Source organism: Euprymna scolopes, chromosome 44, assembly GCF_053919585.1.
Source record: "Euprymna scolopes isolate OS-2025 chromosome 44, ASM5391958v1, whole genome shotgun sequence".
Lineage (NCBI taxonomy): Eukaryota > Metazoa > Mollusca > Cephalopoda > Sepiida > Sepiolidae > Euprymna > Euprymna scolopes.
The window spans coordinates 43,038,437-43,061,022 of record NC_136525.1 but is presented as its reverse complement, the minus strand read 5'-3'; positions in this window follow the sequence as shown (position 1 = coordinate 43,061,022).

Below are 22,586 nucleotides of genomic sequence, written 5' to 3'. Positions count from 1 at the left end.
CTTGGATTTAACGGACTGGGCATATAGATCTCTTGCATTTTTTATTACTCTTTTACAGTGGTTGCTGGCAGACCTAAAAGCAGCTTTAGTCTCAGTGCATCTATTACGTTGGTAGCTATGGAAAAAGTGATTTCTGTGCGCGATAGCAGCAGCACATTCTGGGGAGAACCATGGCTGGCTGTTAGGTTTTTGTTGGAATTTTTTAGATGGTATGAATTGGTCTATGCCTGCAATTAACCATTCGGTCAGATCTGATACTATAGAGGACACATCCTTTTTAAACATGGAGTGCAGAGGTAAATCAGATATGAATGTACGGAAGCTATCCCAGTCGGCCATAGAGTATCGGTATACAGTACGGTGGAGGGGTACGTCTGGGGGCTTCTTACATTTCGTTTTTATCTTAACTGATACGACGGAGTGGTCGGAGGATCCTAGAGGAGAATGAACGGAATATGAACATAGCTCAGGGGAAGTTGAGAGAAAAAGGTCTAAGAGGCTTGCATATTGACCGGGTGTATCGGGCACACGAGTGGGTTCGCGAACAATCTGAGTGAGATCATAAGCAATGGCAAAATCATGACAAAACCTCCCCTCATCGTCTGTTTTATTTGAATGGGTCAGCCATTCCACGTTATGGACGTTGAAGTCACCACATATGTGGATGTTAGCCGAGGGATGTGAAGACAGTATGTGGTCTATTTTCTCAGATATGCTCTTAAAGATAGTAACTCCGCTGTTGTGGGGCCTATAGAGGCCAAATATAAATGCAGTGGTGTTAGCAAGTGCAACCCTGAAGCACATATAGGGTAAATTAGGATCTTCTCTAGAGATATCCCTGCCACACGGGAAGCCATCCTTAATGTAGGCACATATTCCATGCCCATGGCGATCTTGGGGGTCAGATTTAGCTGTTAAATTTGAGTATCCGTTAATTATGAACTCATCTAGGGAAGTGGTCGGCCCTATTCCAGTTTCACTTAGAAAGCATATGTCCGGTTTCGTCTCCTGTAATTGGGTTTCAACCTCTGGAAGGTTAGAACGTAGACCCCTAATGTTGGAGAAGGAGACCTGGTAGTAGGGGTCTACGTTGAAGATGGGGTTCTAGGTTTAATCGAGTTTTTATTCTGGAGATATTTCATGTTGAGGTTTGGGGATTTGTGGAATAGGTCAGCATACTTGGTTAGAGCAGTACAGAGAGGGAAAGTAAGAGAGAAAAAGACAGGAAATTTATTTTTTGTAGCACACGAAAAGGTAAAGCCATAACAATTACCCACTAGTATGGCATCGAGAGGCCCCACCAGAGACTACTGCATGGTCCAGATCCACTCACCAAATGGCAATACAGCAGTCCCAGTACTTTGCGCCTGCTGATAGGCCAGCCTCCTTAGTGGTTAATCCAAGGCTCGGGTCCCTGACTATCAGGCGGATAACGTCAGCCCAGACAAACGTTTACCTCCAGCACCCTTACTAGTGACATGGCCACAAGGACAGATAGAGACAGAAAAATTTCCGACATCTCAGACTACTGGTCACCAAGTACTACCGACCTTTAAGCAGCTTTTTCTTCACCCTTTGTCAGAAAAATCACTCATTGAATGAGGACTGGATGACAAAATAGGAGAAGCGAGAGTTACTGGAGCTGCCGATAACACATCCACTGTATTATCTACTCTCCATATCAAGTATGTGTATGGGAAATCCCATATCTGGCATCATATTCCAGAATTCTAGAATTGCAGGTGTTGAATCATTAAATTGGAATTACATCACGTGTTTGGGATGGGACAGAGTTTCGATGCAGTTCGAGTTGTGTAAGCAAGCAGACCAGACATACCCCAAAATATAGTGATCTAAGTGAATATTCCTTAGAGATTATCCGTTCGTCGACCATTTTTAAGGCTAAGTAAAAAAAATTAAGTAAGAAGAAATTAATCTTATCCTATCTCGAAGGAATTAATTTTAGTCTCTCCCCTCGTAAACGAACTTTCTCTCCTAAATAAAACCTTTGAAACCATCAACAAGTCTCAATTGTGTTTCCATGCATGAAATTTATTCGCCTGAGTTAAACAGCCAATCAGCAGGCACAAGACGACGCAACAATACAGAGAACGATCACATGGAAAAGAGACGACCGCGCACGTACGTAAAAAAAAAAAGGGGGGGGGCAATATGGATTTTCGTGGATTGAATAGGCAACATGGCCGACCGATGGTGATGTTACGTAGAAACTTAAAATTGCAAAATGCGAATATACAACGAAATGTAGATATAGGAATGAAATGCGTTTTAATAGTTGTTGATGATAAAAAATAATAAATAAATAAAAATAAAATAAATAAATGATATCGACTTTTTTGCATCTACTCTTTTTCCAACAATTTTTACTGAAATCTTTTGAAAGTTATTCGTTCATATCATTTTTCCGACAATTTATTACCTAAATCTTTCAAAAGAGATTCGTTCATTTTAATATTATTTTAACTTAATTTATTTAAATTTTTTAAAATTACATTTCATATAATTTATTTCATGCATTGTATTATTAAAACGTATTTCGTTCCTATATCCGCATTTCGCAATATCAAGTTTCCACGTTACGTCAGCATCGATCGGCCATGTTGCCTATTCAACCTACGAAATACTATAATGCCAAAATTTTAATTAATTTGTTTCTTAATTGCTCATTGGCAAGCATTTATAACCTAAATTCTGAAATAACTGCTTTTTAGGTTTTTTTTTTAAACACGTAATCGCATTAAAAAAAAAAGAATCTTGTTTCAACTTCATATGAAACGTCTTTGTTTCATCGCTGTTAAGAAAACAATAGAAAAAATAACACAAACGTTTGGGAGCTAACATCTTCAGTATAGCCCAGAGTTAACATCTTTAATATAGACATTGAAAGTTAGTTTTTAAAACCTAATTGATAAATAAATATCTCTTAGCCTTTTGTTACAGAGAACGGTGTTATCAATACGGCTAGGACAACAGCATATTCTTTTCATTGTTTTGACTCTCGAGTGTGTATCTTATATGCTTTTATATAGAGTATGTGGTTCTCGGTTGATTAACTGTGTCATAGCCCTAGTCATAAGCAGAGATGAGTCATTGAATTCCTAGCAAAAGTGCATTGTTAACGATGGTGACTATTTAGAAAAATAAATTACGTATCACAAAAGGCTGCCGGTTATCAGCATTGTCTAGACAATAATGTTCATCAGTTGCACATTTGCCAACATGATTATTCAAGTACATTTGTCTTTTGTATTCAAAGCTATTCGATTTCAATCTACGATGGTCATTCTTAAATTAATGCCTCCTTTTTTTTTTATTCCGCAGAATGCGAAAAGAGAGGATTGCAAATTGCATTGTTATGATGACGGAACGTATGCATCCGTGACTTCAAAGTTTCATATCTCTGTTGCAAATATTGACAGTGCAAGACTAAGAAAGCAATCTCTGTCATAGATGTGTCATAATTAGGGCTAGGACAACATCATATTCTTTTCATTGTTTTGATTCGCGAGTGTGTATCCGTTGATATCTTACGTGCTTTTATATAGTGATGTGGTTCTCGGTTGATTAACTGTGTCTAACTGTGTCAGATATACAGGGTGACCCCCCCCCAAAAAAAAACGTGATATCTCCATTATTTATTCACCGATTGCCCTTATTTTACAGGACATGGCAGAATCAACGACCGTGAGTTAACCAAGACCCCAGTGGGAGCTGGGACAAAGAATACACTATGTTAAATTTCGTTCGGACAAAACACTAAGAAACGGGGCCTAATTAGATTTGGGCCCCGTTTTTTGGAGGGGGGGGGGTCACCCTGTATACTTGAGAGTCAAAAGAATAAGAATATTCCGTTGCCATAGCCCTAGTTATCACTCTATATAATTAAAAAAAAAAGAAAGATTGTTGTCAGCGTTCGTACGACTTCCTACATTCCTACCTGTTCAGTTCGGTTTCAAGAACTCGACTCCCCTGCCCTCTCGACTTAAGTCTTTTTATATCATCCATTTTGGGATGGTGAAGCCTCATTGATGTGCAAATCAATGCATATCAAACTACACTCTAAAATCTCGTTCATATTAAAGTTTACAGGGCGCATTGATTCCACGTTCATCTGAAAAACTACTTTAACCCCATCAGAGTCAGGGTTGCCAGATTAAACCTTTTAAAGCTAACTTTCGTGAATTTGGCATTTTTTGAAGCAGTTTTTCCTTCAAAAATTGTATTTAGCCATATTTTTTAATCTGGCTTTATGTTAAATTTATATACACAACTAATCCCCCACTCTAAATTCTAAAATAATTGTTTTTTTTTCTTTTTTTTAAACACGTAATCGCCTAAAGCAAGAAGAATCTTATTTCAACTTTTGTCTTGAAATATTTTTTTATAATATGGCAACCATGATCACTGTGGGTCTAAAGCAACAAGAAAATCGTCCCCTTTCTCTCTCTCTCTCTCTCTCTTTCTCCTTAGACACTAGACACGTCAACGACGAACTATTTTCTCTTGAAAACTGCTCACAGACCACCAACTGCGCAAAGAATTTTATCTTTCCTTTTTTCATTTGGGCATTGTCCAATTTTATTTCCATCCATACTAAACGGTGTGGATAATTGAATAAACCCTTTCCTTGTTCATATTTAAAAAAAAAAATTGAGGCATGGTAAATTAAATCCTTCTGCTGTTTTTCTTTTTCTTTTTTTTCTTTTTTTTTTTCTTAGCCTTAAGGATCATTAAATAAAAGAAATATGGGTAAAAAATTTAAAAAGAAAAGTTTTTTTAAGTTAAAATGAATAAAAAAAAATATTTGTTTACTTTTTTAATCGCAAATGTTGTGTGTGTGTGTGTGTGTGTGTGTGCGTGTGCGTGTATGTATGCTTGCTTGCTTGCTTTTATCACGTGAGAGGCGTCACAGCATAACAAGAAGTCACGCGTGACAAAAGAATGAGAAAATAAATGTTGTTGTTGCACGAAAAAGTGAGTTCGAGTTATTCTTTGTCTTGGTCTCCTTTGCGACGTAAACTGCATACAACGTGTGGGTCTAGAGTATAAAAGCGTACAACGTTACACTCTCTCCTGCCCCTGTCCACTGGACACTCAAGCATCGATCTATTTTACTTGAAAATAACTGTTTACAAACCTACAACAATCCAAAGAACTTTTTTATCTTTCCCTTCTTCACCTGGACACGGTCCAACTTTCTTCCGTCCACACCAAACTGTGTAGATCATTAAATAAACCCTATTATTGTTATTACTAGGGTTGTGACAACAGAATATTATTTTCATTCTTTTGACTCTCGGGTATATATCCGACACAGTAAGACACACTCAATCAACCGAGAATCACATCAGAATATATAAAAAAACATATAAGATATTAACGGATATATACTCGAAAGTCAAAACAATGAAAAGAATATGCTGTTGTCACAGCCCTAGTTATTACTTAAAAACAGTTTTATTTTTTTTCTTTCATCGACCGTTTTCCTTACATACCAATAGAACATTGAAAGTTAATTTTAATATCTCTCTGATCAACAGATATATATATATATTATTTAATTTGAATTTATTGAGATGAGTATTATTTATTAATTTTTATTTATTGCGGACAATCATCCTCATCTTTTCTTAGTTGTTTCACGACGTTTCGGATTCCTCTGGCCTTCGTCAGGTGGTAACCGCGACGGATAGGAACTCTGAATCTCCTGACTGCATTTACTGCAATTACTGCCTTCCGTAGTTGTGGTCGTCTCACCACGTTTTTGGCTAAGTAAGTATCTGGCCGACTTTTGGGTAGGATTGAAACCGGTATCTTCAGACAATCAATACCTGGAACCGTATAGATTCAACGTCTCTATCAACTGCGTCACGGGCCCCGAAGGGCGATCAAGGTCGAATTTTTTGGTCTTATAAATTCATGTTTATTATCTGATCTTCCATGGTCGGGTCCGTACCGAATGTAACGTCGTGAAACAACTAATAAAAGATGAGAATAATTTTCCGCAATAAATAAAAGTTAAACAAGTAAATATTTCATAGACTATTGCTGCAGTGAACGGTGTTATCAGTCTAAAATATCCCACACGTTTAATTTTGAACTCGCCGGGGTTTATGATTGTGTCCTTTTTAATGTTCAGCTCTTGTAGATCGCTTTTATTCGGGAGTCGGTGCATCTGTCGTTCAAAGGTTTCTCGATGTCATCTTTTCATAATTTTCTCGCTTCTTTCTTCAGTCTTTCCATACCTTCTTGACTACGCTGTTTTTTTGTGTTTGTTTTAAAATTAAAAAAAAAAAAAAAAAAAAAAAATGAATCGTCTATTTTTTTTTCTTAACAACTTGATAAAGTTTCTTTGAGTTTTGTCCGTAATTCTGTTAATACAGCACAGGTAGGTGTGTCAGAAATTTCGTGAAAAATATTGAATAATTCCACCCCGTCTTTCCAAGCTTATAACTACTCGAAAAATGTAATTCAAGACCTAATTTTTTTTCAATTAAAGGAGCAAGGACCAAGGTTTCATTAAAAAAAAAAAACAACGTGTTTTTTTTTTTTTTTTAAAAGGGTTTTAAACTTCGGTCTTTACAGGTAAATTTCTAAAAAACACTACTTTTTTGTTTTAAATTTGAATACATTATTTATTGATCCTTTATCTTCAATTTGTGATATATAAAACTTTGGTGAGTAAATTAATTATTTACTTTTTAATAGACACTTGAAAATGGGAGGGTGAATTAAAAAAAAGTTTGTCTAAAATATTATATTCAGTTTATTGGAAAGAGCATAAAATTTCACATTAACCCTGAAAATATCGTAAAAATTGAATCAATAGAACAATTTTGATAGATTTTTAAAGATTAAAAATTGAAAAATACTGAGCTCGGAAAATTCAATTAATTTCATTACTGTTTTTAAAAAAATAAATATTTCTATTACTTTTAAAACAACTTTATTAGTTTATTTTGGAAGTATAATCCATAAAGAAAATAAACAAACCCACTTTTAAAAGAGAAATTACCAGTTTTTTTATATTTTATTCCCAGTTTCGTGTTAGGGGTGTCAAAAATTCCTACAAAAATTCTGATACACCTACAGCACAGGTTAATATAAAATTCACAGCTCAATGTCAATCGTTAGTATCGTACGCTAACACTTAATAGAATAAAGGCCAGGTTATTGGCGAAAATTCGAAATTTAATAAGCCACCCCCCCAAAAAAAAGTAAACAAGAATGATTTTTCATTTCACAACATTTTCAGGTTTTCAAATTTTTTCATTTAAATTCATTAAAAAAACGTTTTCTAAAATGTGTGACTCTACATTGCTTAAATTTCGCGCTTAAACCAAGCGACAACACATGGATATACACAGTTACCAAGACTAGACGTATTTTCTCTTCGGGAGGCTTCGACCTGTTATTACATCATTATGAAGAAGAAAAAAAAAAACTTAATCGGACTGACTCTCCTTGATAAAGTCAGGTTATTGGCGAAAATTCGGAATTTAATAACACACAAAAAAAAGTAAATAAAAATGATTTTTCATTTCACATCATTTTCAGGTTTTCAAATATTAAATTCATTAAAAAAAATGTTTTCTAAAATGTGTGACTTTACATTGCTTAGAATAAAAATGCTTGATCCTTCTCATATTACACATAACTAGGGCTAGGACAACAGCATATTCTGACTTATATTAGACTCGCGAGTGTGTATCCGTTGATATCTTATAAGCTTTTGTATAGAGTGATGTGGTTCTTGGTTGATTAACTGTTTCTAACTGTGTGGGATATATACTTGAGAGTCAAAACAATGAAAATAATATTCTGTTGTCATAGCCTTCCACATAACACAACTAGCATAACATAACTAACATAATAAAATACAACTAGCATAACTAACATAACATAACACAGCTAATATAACATTAATAACATAAAAATGACAACTAAAATTACATAGCATAACAAACTTAACATAATACAACTAATGTAATATAACACTACTAACATAAAATAATATAAATGACATAATATAATACAATTAATATAACATAAAACCACCAACATGAAATAGCACAACTAATATGAAATAACACAACTAAAATGACATAAGACAACTAATATAACATAATACAACTAACCATAACACAACTAACATAACATAACACAACTAACCTAACATAACACAATTAACATAACGTAACACAACTAACATAACATAATACAACTAACATAACATATACAACTAACTTAAAATAATAAAACTAATATAAAATAATACAACTAATATAACAAACTAACATAACATAATACAATTAACATAACAACATAACTAGCATAACATGACACAACTAGCATATTATAAAACAATAACCGTAACATAAAATAATACAACTAGCATAACAAAATAAAACTAGCATAATATAACACAGCTAACACAATACAACTAATATAATATAACACAACCAATATAACACAACTAACATAATATAATACAACAAATACGGCATAACACAGCTACCATAAAAACTAGCACAGTATAATACAGTTAAAATAACAAAATACAGCTACCATAAAAGCTAGCACAGTATAATACAGCTAAAATAACAAAACGCAACTAAAATAACATAACACAACTAACGTAATCTAATAGAAATAATATAACATAATACAATGAATATAACAAAACTAACATAATATAATCCAACTAGCATAACATAACTCACATAACATAACACAACTAACATAACGCAACTTACATAACTAAAATAACATAACGCAACTAGCATAACATAATACAACTTACATAACATTACATAGCTAACATAACATAACATATTACAGCTAACATAACATAATACATCTAATGTAACATAATACAATTAACATAATATAATACAACTAACATAACACAACTGACAAAACACAATACAATTAACATAACATACACAATTAACATAAGATAATACAACTAACATAACAGAACTAACAAAACATTATACAACTAATATAACATGACACAACTAATATAACACAACTAAAATAATATAATACAACAGACATACCATAACACAACTACTTTAACAGAACTAACACAACATAATACAACTTACATAACACAACTAACATAACATAACTAACATAATACAACTAACAAATAGAAATACGAAAGTGGGTTAATTAATAAATTCGAAGGCAATCGAAAAATAAAAAAACAAAAATATTAATAAAAGTTTCATAGTTGTTGCTGTCACGAGCGCTTTCGATTCGTCCATGAATCATTATCAAGTGTTGAAGTAAAAGTCTGAAAGAGGCGAAAATGAGAATTAAAAGTGAAAACTAAAATATACAGTAAACGGCGAAGCGTCATATATTAAAACCCTTCAACCTACTATAAATGATATTGCATTCGAGAAAAACAGTAACGTTCTAAAATGTCTTGCATAGTTCGTATTGGACGGACTTTGTTAATAGCACAACTAATATGAAATAACACGATTAAAATAACATAACACAACTAACATAAAATAACACAACTAACCTAACATAACACAACTAACATAACGTAACACAACTAACATAACATAATACAACTAACATAACACAATTAACATAGCATAACACAATTAACATAACATATACAACTATTGCCCACGAACTTGCTGATTTTAATACTCCAATTTTAATCGACCTATATTTTTAATCGACTTTTCATCGACTCTATATATTTTAACTTATCGTCTGGTGCCATGTACTGACAGCCAAACATGTTTGGTGCTGTGTATTGACAGCCAGCTGGGTTTGTTGCCGTGTGTTGACAACTAACCGTATCTGGTGCCGTATGTTGAGAGACAACTGTGTCTGGTACTATGTATTGACAGCGATCTGTGTCTGGTGGCGTGTAATGATAGCCAGAAAGAGAGAACATATTGGTGTTGAATGCGTGTCGGCGACTAGCGTGATAAACGAAAAAAGAAAAAAAAGAAGCTTTTTCTTGCACCTGGAAAGTTTGTGTAACCGTTTTCATTTCCTTTACGATTGTCTCTACATACAAAGTTTTTTTTATGAGAATATAAACATATAACTAAACAATATTCGATATATAAGAAAAATATGTATTTCAACATTGGATGCCGAATAAAAAAATAATAAAACAATAACTAAACTAATAAATGAATAATATTTAGCATATTCCCGATACTTACAAAAAAATTAACCAGAACCTGAAACTACGGATCTTAACGAACAAGGGAGACAACTCTCAACGAAGTTGTTTCCATTGAAGATAAAATGTAAACTTATTAATTAAATTGAAACTGTGTGCGAAAACATTTTTTTTATTACATTTCCACCCCAAACAAGGCACATTGCCACTTTGTTGTAGGGGGCTACTATCAGCGACATAAGAATCAGGGGTACTGTGTAGGAAGTTGGGCAGCAACATGTCGGTTCACGTTGCACTTGAACTTCTGCATGTCAGTCGAGTCAGGGAAGCAGGGACCCGGAAGGGAATTCCAAAGTCTAGCTGTTCTGGGGAAGAAACTACTGGAGTAGAAGGCTCTCTTGCATCTAGGGATCTCTACTGTGAAGGAGTGGGACTTAGCTGCTTGTCGGGTTTGTCGGGGGTATTCAAGTTGAGGGGGCATGTGCTTGCAGTTCGTCAGAGCATTCACCGTTAAAGTACTTGTAGAACAGGCAGAGGGATGCAACATTTCATCGATGTGACAGAGGCTGAAGTTTAGCTGACAGTTCAGGACCTATCAGATTGGCGACTCTCTTTTGAACCTTGTCTAGGAGCGAGAGACTAGTGGCAGATGCACCAGCCCATATATGGCAACAATACTCCATACATGGGCGAATGGTGGTCTTATAGAGGTATAGGATACTTTCAGGCGTTAATAGCTTTCTAGCACGATAGAGAGAACCCACCTTCTTAGCAGCGTTAACAAATAAATAAAAATAAAATTTTAAATAAAAATGATAACTTTTACAATGTACGTAAAAGGAAAAATAAATAAAAATTATAACTATTGATATTGGCATTGGCACTAATAAAAGTGAAGACGATCCATACATTTAAACTAAATTAAAGAAAAAATTATTTCAAATCATGCCATATTTTACTGAAAATTCCTCACCGGCAATGGCCTTCCTATGTACGTTTGAACACACATCTGAAGAAGGGACGCTTAATTGCCATAATTGTTATAATGGAACAACCTAGCATCCCTCTAAAAATGGTTAGCTAGTCCGCGAGAGACGACAGCGGAAAGATAGAAAGAAAAGGAAGAGTGTTTGAAGCACAGACGGAACAAAGAAAAACAGGATCTCTGCGAGAATTGCAGTGGAATCCCTTCCATACTTACCTACAGACATATATATATATATATATATATATATATATATATATATATATATATATATATATAGTGTGTGTGTGTGTGTGAGAGAGAGAGAGAGAGAGCGAGCGAGAGAGCAATGCAAGTAATCGGGTGTTAAAATGATGTTATGTATGGACAAAAGTGGATAAACGAAGAGTGTCCTGTAGAGTTTGCTTTTTATATCTTCATATATCCATTTATTTTCCAGGTCAATCACTAATACAAATCAGTAAAAACAGTCTTACTGTTTGAGATAACCGGGGTGGTGGAAGTCTTTGTTATTTCGAGAAAATAATCTCTTTTTCAGACAAAAAGGGACCAAAGGAAATATCGTTTTTTAAAAAAAAGAAAAAAAGAAAAGGAAAATATCGTAAAAACGGAACCGAAAATGGATAGGTAGTTGAGCTGCCAAGCAGCAATAGAACTTATTTTAAATTAGTTCAGTATGTTAATCATTATGGTATGTGTGCATAGTGATGTGTAATTTTACTTTTCCATTACTATGACGATATAATGGTCTGAGCTTCAATCTATGGTCCCCCCTCGCAAAACTTTCACAAGAAACACTCGTCTAGCTGTAAACACTATCAATAATTCCCCCCACTCTTTATCTGTGCCTAAACCTAAACGTAGATTCCATGAACAAAGCTTTTTTATTAGAACTGCACGCCTGTGGAATTGTCTTCCGTTTTCCTGCTTTCCGGCTGACTACAATATGGTTGTCTTCAAGTCTAACGTAAATAAGTTCTTGATGAGCCGTTCCATATAAGTTATCAAATTTAACAAATTTTAATTACTAATGATTACTATATTGTCCAATTTCTACTGTACACTCTTTAACCCTTATCCTTGAGTGGCCTCTTGGCCTTGATAATGTGTTGATACCTATGAAAAAAAAAAAAAAGAAAAAGTCCAATGTGAACAAGTTCTAATTGAATCGTCCCCCTAAGTAATCCAAGTTACAAAATTCCCACTGTTTACTATGCTAAAATCACAATGACTAATGTATACCTATTAACCCTTATCCTCAAGTGGCCTCTGGGCCTTGATAAGTGGTGGAAGTAAAAGTGCATTTTAACAAAGTCCTATTTAGAGCGCTATCGAAAATTTTAATTACGACCCTGGAAAGGAAATAACTTTTGCTTCATATTTCAGACGATACAAAGTGCGAATTGTACCGATTTATAGAATTTGCTTTTATTCAGAAAATGGAGTAGAGTTGAATATACCAAATTCGTCAATTGCATTGCATGGAAAATTGTAGTGTGCATGATTCGCTTAGGGAAGGAAAAAAAAAACAATAAAAAGTCTTAAACTTGAAACTTGACCGACACTAGACAAAAACGTGTTTTATGCAAATTGAGCCGCGGTCGGGCTTGACAATATAAAAAGCCAGCATTTCTTCAATCGAGGGTGATTATCTGCGCGACGTCGGTACGGTGTACTTCGCAATCTGAGGTGAGTAGAAGAAGGCTTGTTTGCGATAACGTCGAAAAGGGAACAGGACGGATTTTTGTGTTCTTCAACGAGGCGAACTTGGCGATCTGAGAATCATTCGTCTTTCTCTTTAACTCAAACATTCAACGATTAGACAATACCACAAAAACTGACAATCTTTCATTATTTATTGAAGCGATAAAATAATTAACTAAATTGTTTAGCCCTAAAACGTCTATTGTTCACAAAAGTTGGAATTATATGAAAGGCAAAACACTACTTTTGCTAGCATAGTTAAACAGACATTATGATGATTTCAAATTGTTGGGGTTCAGCGCTAACAAATAATTTTAAATGACTAATCTTTGCAGAAATCAGAAGAAAATATTTAATAAACTAGAGAATGAATCTGGTTTAGCGGTTCAATACATCACAAAGGACTGTTGATGTTTTATTAGTGTCCACAAAGATTCAAGAGACATACAAGCAAAGTGGAGTGTCGCATATTAGAAAAGAAATGTAAAAAAAAAAAAAAAAAAACAATTTATTTATCAACTGTATTTAATAATGAAAATTAAAAATAATTTGCTAAAAAAATAATTAGTATAGATATCCCGAAAAATTGAGCCATAGAAAAACCTTTAACAAATATCTTAGTGACCCCTGATGATTGAACCTTCTTTATGATCTACGGATACACCCTCAAACAAACGGTTCGAATTCTTGTAATTCAGAGCCAACTCTCTTTTTCCTTAGTAGGAAAAGAATCATGTTCTCAATACCCGAAGAAGGTCGCAGGTTGCAGCGACCAAAACGTTGTGCTAATAACACCCAAGATGAGAATAATAGTCCGATTAATCAACATAGCACAAGCACTGACATTCTATCTTTAGTGAAGTAGTTACGTAAGACGATCGAATGATTGTTGCTGCAATATTCCAGAAAGGTAAATTAAAAGGATTTCATATTGATCACCGGGCTTTCCGAGGATGATTTTTTAAAATTATATTTCCCCTTTTATTTATAAAAAAAAATCCTTGATTTATGAAGCTCAATGTAATTACAGAGCATATAACAAACAAATGGCAAAAGTTTATATTCTGTTAATCAATTCATTAAAAAAAAAGATAAAATTCATTTGGGCATAACTACAAAATCCGAAAATTGGAAAAGAAATCGCGATTACCATTTTCTTTTATTACGCTATTTTAACGGATTTTAATAGATTGGTTATTGTTAATTTTTCTGAAGAGTTAAAGGCAGAATAGATTAATTGGATGAGTAATTTTACGCTGCGAAACATGGGCTGCCAAGAATTGTGAATGTCAACGTAATTAAAGGAATAAATTGTAAGATGGTCAACATCATGAACTTTGGAATATAAACTTTTGTCATTTAATATCGACGTTGGTGCCAATCAACTTGAAATTTTGAAAAAAGATGTATAGCAAAACCTGATCATCATATAAACAACTTGCACTGATGGGGCATATCTATATATTAGTACGATAGCGTGTGTTACGCTTACATCCGGGTTGTTTAATTGTTATGTACTTCCGTTTCTTGTCATAAATAATTTTACCAAGAATTCTTCATAAGTTTTGGTTTCGGTTTCGATTATGGCTGAAGGAACTCAATATATATATATATATATATATATATATATATATATATATATATATATATTGTAAAGAAGTGAACCATAGCGGAAATTCAGTCGACTAAAATAAGATGGAAAACGGGGTGAGGAAAAGGAAAAAAAATGGGAAGTTACATGTAACAAATATACAATTCAGTAAAATAAATAAGTCGATTAAAAACAAGATCGCTAAAATACACCCGTAGTGCTTTTCGTTCAGACTGACTTTTCAAGGGTAGAAGTCTGAAAATTATTATTTATTTATTTATTTATTTATTTATTTTAGAATATTTGGTAGTGGAATTATTTTTAATCGACTTATTTATTTTACTGAATTGTACATTTGTTACATGTAACTTCCCCCATTTTTTTTCCTTTTCCTCACCCCGTTTTCCATCTTATTTTAGTCGACTGAATTTCCGCTATGGTTCACTTCTTTACAATTATTCTAAAATTTTGCCAATCGAATAAATTATATATATATATATATATATATATATATATATATATATATATATATATATATATATATATATATATCATTCAACCACGCTAATGGTTGAATATATGCTTAAGTCCGAAATTGAATGAATCGAGACACATTCAAACCCCCACCACTAATTCCGTTCGCAACCAAATTCCAAACAGGTTATATCCTTGGATAGAACACCTCATTAGCTACATTTTGAAAAAAAATTTCGAAAATTGGTTCAGTAGAAAAACAGTTACAATAAAATATGTGGGTTCACAAACAGGAGAGTAAGTACATAAGTGACTAACGCTTTTTTTATTTTGCATAATTTTTTTTGTATATAAATATTTTTTACTGCAATTTTGCCAATATGACATGTTAGCGTAACGGTTAGGGTACCGGGGGTTGGTGGAAAGATTTTAGGTTCAATCCCGCGTATCGTTTTTTTATACTTAAAAAACCGAACTTTAAAAGAGGATTCAGCATACAGTTCCATAGTAAAGGTGATAAAATCCCACTTTGGGGGTTCATTTAACTACTTCCCTTTTAACAGTTGCCCTCAGTAGTTCTACTTGAACTGTTCTGTGCCTCACCATATACTCAATCCATCGGATGAGTACTGGTGGCACATTGAGTTCTCATAGCAACTTGAACATACTACTGAAGGGTATGTTGTCAAAAGCTCCAACGATATCTAAAAAGACACCGAGTGCCATCTTCTTTTTTGTTAGTTTACGCTCTATACAGATCACGAATTCATGAACCGCAGTCTCGGTAGAGACCCTGGCTCGGAACTACTGTGATTGAATGATAAATATTGCATAAATGTGTGTTTGAGAGCTAATTGTTTTTGACAATCATTAATAAATATTATAAATTTATATATTAATACAATAGCAATGTCTGGAAAAATCATGGATTATATGGAAAAATGCGCGCATGAAAAGTAATATTCTTAAGATTTTATTAAACCTGGAAAAGTAAAGGACAAGAAATTCAACCTGGAAAAGTAAAGAACATGATATTCTAGTAAAGTAAAAAATAAGAATTTTTTAGACTTAAAATATTGCAGCTAAAAAATGAATTAAATGATCCTCATTATGATATAATAAAATTATTTTTATGTAAATTATAAAATTATTAATTCCATCTACTAACTAACTAACTAATGAATTAATTTTATTCAAACAATTTTCACTACATAAATATATGCAAATAATAGGGGGGAAATAAGTTCAATCCAGCGACTGACACCCTTTCTAACTCAACAATAAACAACAACATATGCAAATAATAAATAAAATATTTATCAATATTCAAATTTTATTTTTAGCTGCAATATTTTAAGTCTAAAAAATTCTTAATTTTTACTTTACTAGAATATCATGTTCTTTACTTTTCCAGGTTGAATTTCTTGTCCTTTACTTTTCCAGGTTTAATAAAATCTTAAGAATATTACTTTTCATGCGCGCATTTTTCCTTATAATATATATATTCACAAGTTTTTATTTCGGTTTCGATTCAAGCTAATGCACCCAAGTCATATGGATATATTTCTTTTAATTTTGAAATCACAACTTTATAATATATAAAAATCGATAGGACATTAACTCTACAATAATATATACGAAATCTACAAGAATTAAAATATCATATTTAAGCGTACTTTGCGACCAGGTTTTGCCGGGCGCTCGTGCTAGCTTAGATAAATACTTTTGCAGATTTTATAAAAAAAAAAAAAATGCTACAATAATATAAGAGCGGCTCCATTTACTCTGAACATCTACAGAATGCCAAAATCAATATATTACATATGAATGAGCCCCCTGTGGAATTTCCACAGGTCCCGCTAATTATATATTAATGCTGTAGTAATTACTTGAGTACCTACTTACCTATGTGTGTTAAGCTTTTGATTAAATGAATGAAATAACTTCTTGCAGACACAAAAGCCCCGTCTGACGTTGATCAATTTAGACCGGTCATTAAGTACCTATTTACTATGCCTCCCCACGGGACAGAGTTAGACACCAGGGTCGTTTTTTAACGTGGAGAAAAGGTACAAAAATAAAAATTGTCTCAGTCGTGAAGGATTTCTCCTCCACCGAAATAGAACAAGAAATAGAAGTGCAGCATCTGAAGGACAGATACTACACTTTGATCTTGTCCCGAAGGCCAAGAATCCATAACCCTTAGTTTTTTTTTTCTTTTTTTTTTTTTTTTTTTTTGAGCATCTAATTGATTTCAAAATGTTTTCACATCTATGTGATTAATCTAAGTCACTGATGTCAGTTCTTTTGTTTTAATTTAGCATGTTTCTGAACTGGTAGTGAAAAAAAAAAGTTCGAAAGATATGAAGGGTGCGTAGATATAATTACTTAAAATCAAATTACTTAAAAAGTGAATTTTTTCGTTTATTGTTCCTATTTACAATGCCTCCTCACGGGACAGAGTTAGACACCAGGGTCGTTTTTTAACGTGGAGAAAAGGAACAAAAATAAAAATTGTCTCAGTCGTGAAGGATTTCTCCTCCATTGACAGAGAACAAGAAATTGAAGTGCAGCATCTGAAGAACAGATACTACACTTTGAGATTAAATTTTTTATTCACAGGAAAAAAAAATACAATTGGGAAAATGAACAAAAAACTTAGGCACAAGGCCAAGTCAAAAAGAAGTGGGGATGGTGAGGTTGGTTTGTAGCAGACACAAATAGACCCCTTTTCTTCTCGCGGATTCGCTTCCTCTGAGTGAGTGATGTTTCTGAACTGGTAGTGAAAAAAAGGTTCAAAAGATATGAAGGGTGCGTAGATATAATGACTTAAAATCAAATGATTTAAAAAGTAATTTTTTTTTCGTTATCGTTGAAACAGTTACATTTTTATTTAGGTAGAATCAACTTTTTTCAGTCACTGAAAAACGAAATAAATTTGGCGTCAATATAATCGTAAGCGCATTTTTTTTTTTTTTTTTTTTTTTCAATTCAATTTATTCAACATAGGTTAAAACATTACATGTTCATCGCCGTTAAGAAGGGCGCGGGGTGAGAGAGAATAAAAGAAGGAAATGAAAAAACAGAGAGGGTGGGGATGTTGCGAATTTAGACGGTCGGAAATACATTTGACCAGTGCCTGTCCAACTTCGTCTTGACCTGATCCGTTGTTGGCGCATTGATAACCTCAAGAGCAGTCTATTACAGGAAGCCAATATGCCGATGGAAAATGCAGCTTTGCGACGATTTAGTCGAAATCTCCGATGAAACAGTTTCTGGTTGTATTCTTTATCCAAGTTCGGGTGCCGGGGTGAAAAGAAGATCCTGAGAGAGATAGTGGTGGCCATGGAGGAGATTAGAGGCCAAAAGATTAGGTTGTCCCTGAGTCTCCGGCGCTCCAACGAGAAACGGTTCACTCTATCTTATAGAAATGTAAAATGAGTTTTAAGAAAGAAAAGACTAAATACTGGAATTAGACGTTCTTTTTGCCAATAACAAAGTTTTTATTATTATTATTATTATTGAACTGTTTATTTGAATTGTCAATGAAAACTGTTTGGTCGCATATACATATATCCAAACACAGATGGACAGGGCACGTAGCCAGACATTACAACAGGCAGTCCATCAGAACAACGGAATGGACACCTCGTGAACAGAAGGGACCAAAGGGAAGACCAAGAACGAGATGGAGGAGCGACCTGATACAACACATGGGTCCCACCTGACAGCGGATAGCTCGGGACAGAGTTAGATGGCTAAAGTCCAGGAAGGGGTTCCTCATTGAGTGATAAAACCTTTATTGATTGATTGACATAGGTAAATCTTACATTGCAGTTTGAAACCTTGTTTGCAACTTTACGCCCCATAGATTTTTCTGACACACGCCGTTCTTTTTCACCTAGAGATTAAAATTACATATACATTCCTCAATTATACACACGGTCCATAACACTAGTGACGACACACTTTCATCAAACACTGTGTTACCTGTGATATAAGTAAAATTTGTTTTACAGCATTAATTAGAAATCACACGCTCGTTTTCATTTCCAATTTATCCATCCATCCATCCATCCATCCATCCATCCATCCATCGCTTTGAACCCCTGGAGGAGCATAGGCCATCCACAGCTTTCTAAATGCTTTTGTAGCGAGGATTTCTTTTTTCGGGGTGAAGGTGCTAGGCCCACGCCCAACCTTCCCAGAACGTACATACAACGCCTAGCCTTCCAAAATGGTCACCCATCTGGTACAGACCAGGCTCAACGTTGCTTAATTTCGCTGATCTGGCGAGAACCGGTGTGTCAACGCGATTGTGCTGTATATTTTCATTTCCGATAGTAGGTTATTTTGTGCTGATTAACTATTAGGGCTATGACAACAGCATATTCTTTTCCTTGTTTTGATTCTCAGGTATATATCCATTGATATCTTATATGTTTCTATGTACAGTGATGTCGTTCTAGGTTGATTAATTGTGTCTAACTGTGAGTCAAAACAATGAAAAGAATATGCTGCTGTCATAGCCATATTAATTATATCTAAAAATGAAACGTGCTCACGAATTCAGTGGTGCCCAGAAAATAAAATTAAAATTACAAAGAGTAACAAATGCTGTTGAAAAAGACTCAGACTGTAACGTTGTACACCTTATTTTTTTAATGGTGTCGTTACATATAAACGGGCCCAACACATTGTAGGTTTCGTCACAAGGAAATAAAAGAACGGAAAAACCTTAATTTTTTTTTAACAGAAACCTTTACATCTGGTATTTCCAACAACGCATTAAAAAAAAATATTTAAACTTTATTTCTCTTTCTCCGGTCGTGTGGGACTTTTCGTCTCGGCTGTGACGTCAATCACGTGATTCGAACACGTGCTTGTCTCGTTGTGTCTCGAACACCACATCTCCAAACACCTCTGTCCTTTTATCTTTGCTGTGACGTCATTTCGCGCAGCCGGCTTGGTCATTTGCAAATGTATTTGCACCTGCTGCTATCAGCGTCAGCGGCTATGTTGCAAGACGATATCTGTATTTTTTCTTTTCTGTCAGCTCGCAGCTAAACATACGTTATAACCGTGGCGTTAACACACAATCTGTTTCTAATTCTGAGCATTGAAGCGCGGTGCCAGATGAGCAACGGTTGACCCAGTCAACGTTTGAGCACACGGATTCAAGGTATGTTCTACCTTGTCGTATCTCTAGTGATACTGTTGATTAGAAAAAATCAAGTGAAACACAACGTATTGATTTGATTTCGAATGATCCAGTTCAGCTTACAGATTATGATTTCCCATTAAACCAGGAAAATATTTTAATGGAATGTGCTCTGATGAACTCGTTGCACTTGTGCCCCCACTCGACGTACATATCCCCGACTAACCCGCTTAGCAACAAAATCTTACACCTTCACTGTTGAGGTCCCTAAATGCCAGAAAGCTTTCTACTTTAATGGTTTCTTCTATCGAACATTTAGACTTTGGAACTCCCTTCCTTTTCCCTGCTTTCTTGACTGTACTGATATGCAGAAGTTTAAATGTAACGTAAACCAACATTTTTTAAAATCTTTCCTAGGCATAGTCCCAAATAGTAGCCTCTTACATCCAAGAAGCGATATACTGTGCGTACAGTCCCCCTCACACACACTGACATTAAACTGTGCACTCATTGTCTCTATAGACACACGACAGTCCTCATCCATGAAATTCTTTATTTGGTCAATCAACTCTGGTGTTTTGACTTCCTTACTTCTCCACACCTCTTGTTATCCCTCACAGACTCTGTGCTTTCCTTGAATCTGTTATGCTACTCAAAAAATGATGCTCGATTCATGCAACGATGGTCCAAAAACAGTCTGACGCATTCCATACATTTCTGTAGCATTTTTCCAAGTTTAAAACAGAATATTATTGCATATCGTTCTCTTATAGAGTGTCCTTATGTCCAGATTGTATTTCTGAAATTCATCAGTAGTGACAATTGAGCTTGGGTGAGATGTTTTCCAATTTTTGCTGTAGCTGTTCATTTGAGCCTGAAATCCTAAAAATTGGTCAGTCATATCATAAGATGTATAGCAATAACATACTGAATTTTCAAGAGTCTACAACAATTTTAAATGCCTGTACGAACAACGTCTGGAAACTTATTGAACGCACCTCGTAACTATTATTTGACACCGAAATATAACGAAACTATTTGTCATTCTTGGCTTATTAATTTGAAGTGAGCTGACTGAGTTTTCTGGGTTTTTTTTTTTTTTAACAAGGGTGTCACCACTTATCAAGGCCCAGAGGCCACTCAAGGATAAGGGTTAATAGGTATACATTAGTCATTGTGATTTTAGCATAGTAAACAGTGGGAATTTTGAAACTTGGATTACTTAGGGGGACGATTCAATTAGAACTTGTTCACATTGGACTTTTTCTTTTTTTTTTTTTTTCATAGGTATCAACTCATTTTCAAGGTCAAAGAGGCAACTCAAGGATAAGGGTTAAAGAATGTACAGTAGAAATTGGACAATATAATAATCGTTTTGTCTGCCGTTTGTTCAGCAGTGAAACCTAAAGTCGTCGGGGGAGAGTGGATCCGTCTTTGTTCCTAGAATTTAGTAACCAGTAGAGCCGTCTGTCGAAAACTCTGAAGACACATGAATAATTAACTCATGATCTTTTTTTTTTTTTTAATTTTCTTATCGTTTTTTTTTTCAAGCCGAAGATGGAGCATCCTAGCAGATGCTAAATATTCACCTGCTAACTCACGTATTCCAACCGAGAAATCTTTTAAAGATTCTGACCGCCCCTTTTAAGTGCAATTGTTTGAATCTCTCTTGCACTTGGTTCACCGGGTATATCTGCCAGGAAGTTTTGGAAATTCTTTTTCATGATTCCATCTGTTCCTGTAATTACTGGAATGATGGAGATCTTCCCAAGATTCCAATTTCTTTTCATGTCGTACATAAGACCTTGGTATTTCGTTATCTTTTTTCTCTCAATTCTGTTTAATCCAGCATCATGAGAGACAAAGGAGAGCATGATGGTGTAGTATAATAAGCGGTCGGGCAACCCTGTTGACATACAATAAAGTAAACTGATTCTTGAAAAGCGGACATACTTTATATTATCGTCTACCAAAAAGGCACCAAAACGGTGTATGTTGTATAATCGTCTAAATGTTGATATGCGTACTTGAAACAAACGGTTCATCCTGGTGTGTATACGTGTCGCTAAATGTCTGTTGGTGGTTCTTCATTGTTTGAACCCTAGACTTATGTTGTTACTGTCTATTTGTGTTACATGTATATCGAATTGTTCATATGCGCGTGCGCGTTGTGTGTGCGTGTGTGTGTGTGTGTGTGTGTGTGTGATACATGCATTATGGACATACCGTCATGCGTCGTAGATCTTGTCCACCTGGAATTCATCTTGTTCTTGGAGAGGAGGCTGGAACCTGTTTGGACGAATGTTGATTCACTTCCAAGAACGCTGGTTGGTTTTATATAGTTTTTATTCACTTTCCAAGTGTCAATCGCAGAAGAATGGTTAGTGAATATCTTTGCTTGCGTTGTTAATTCTAAGTCGCCATTCTGAGCCTTCTCTCCAGAAAAGAGGGCGGGCGACCTGTAAAACCGTCCGCTCTGCTCAACGTC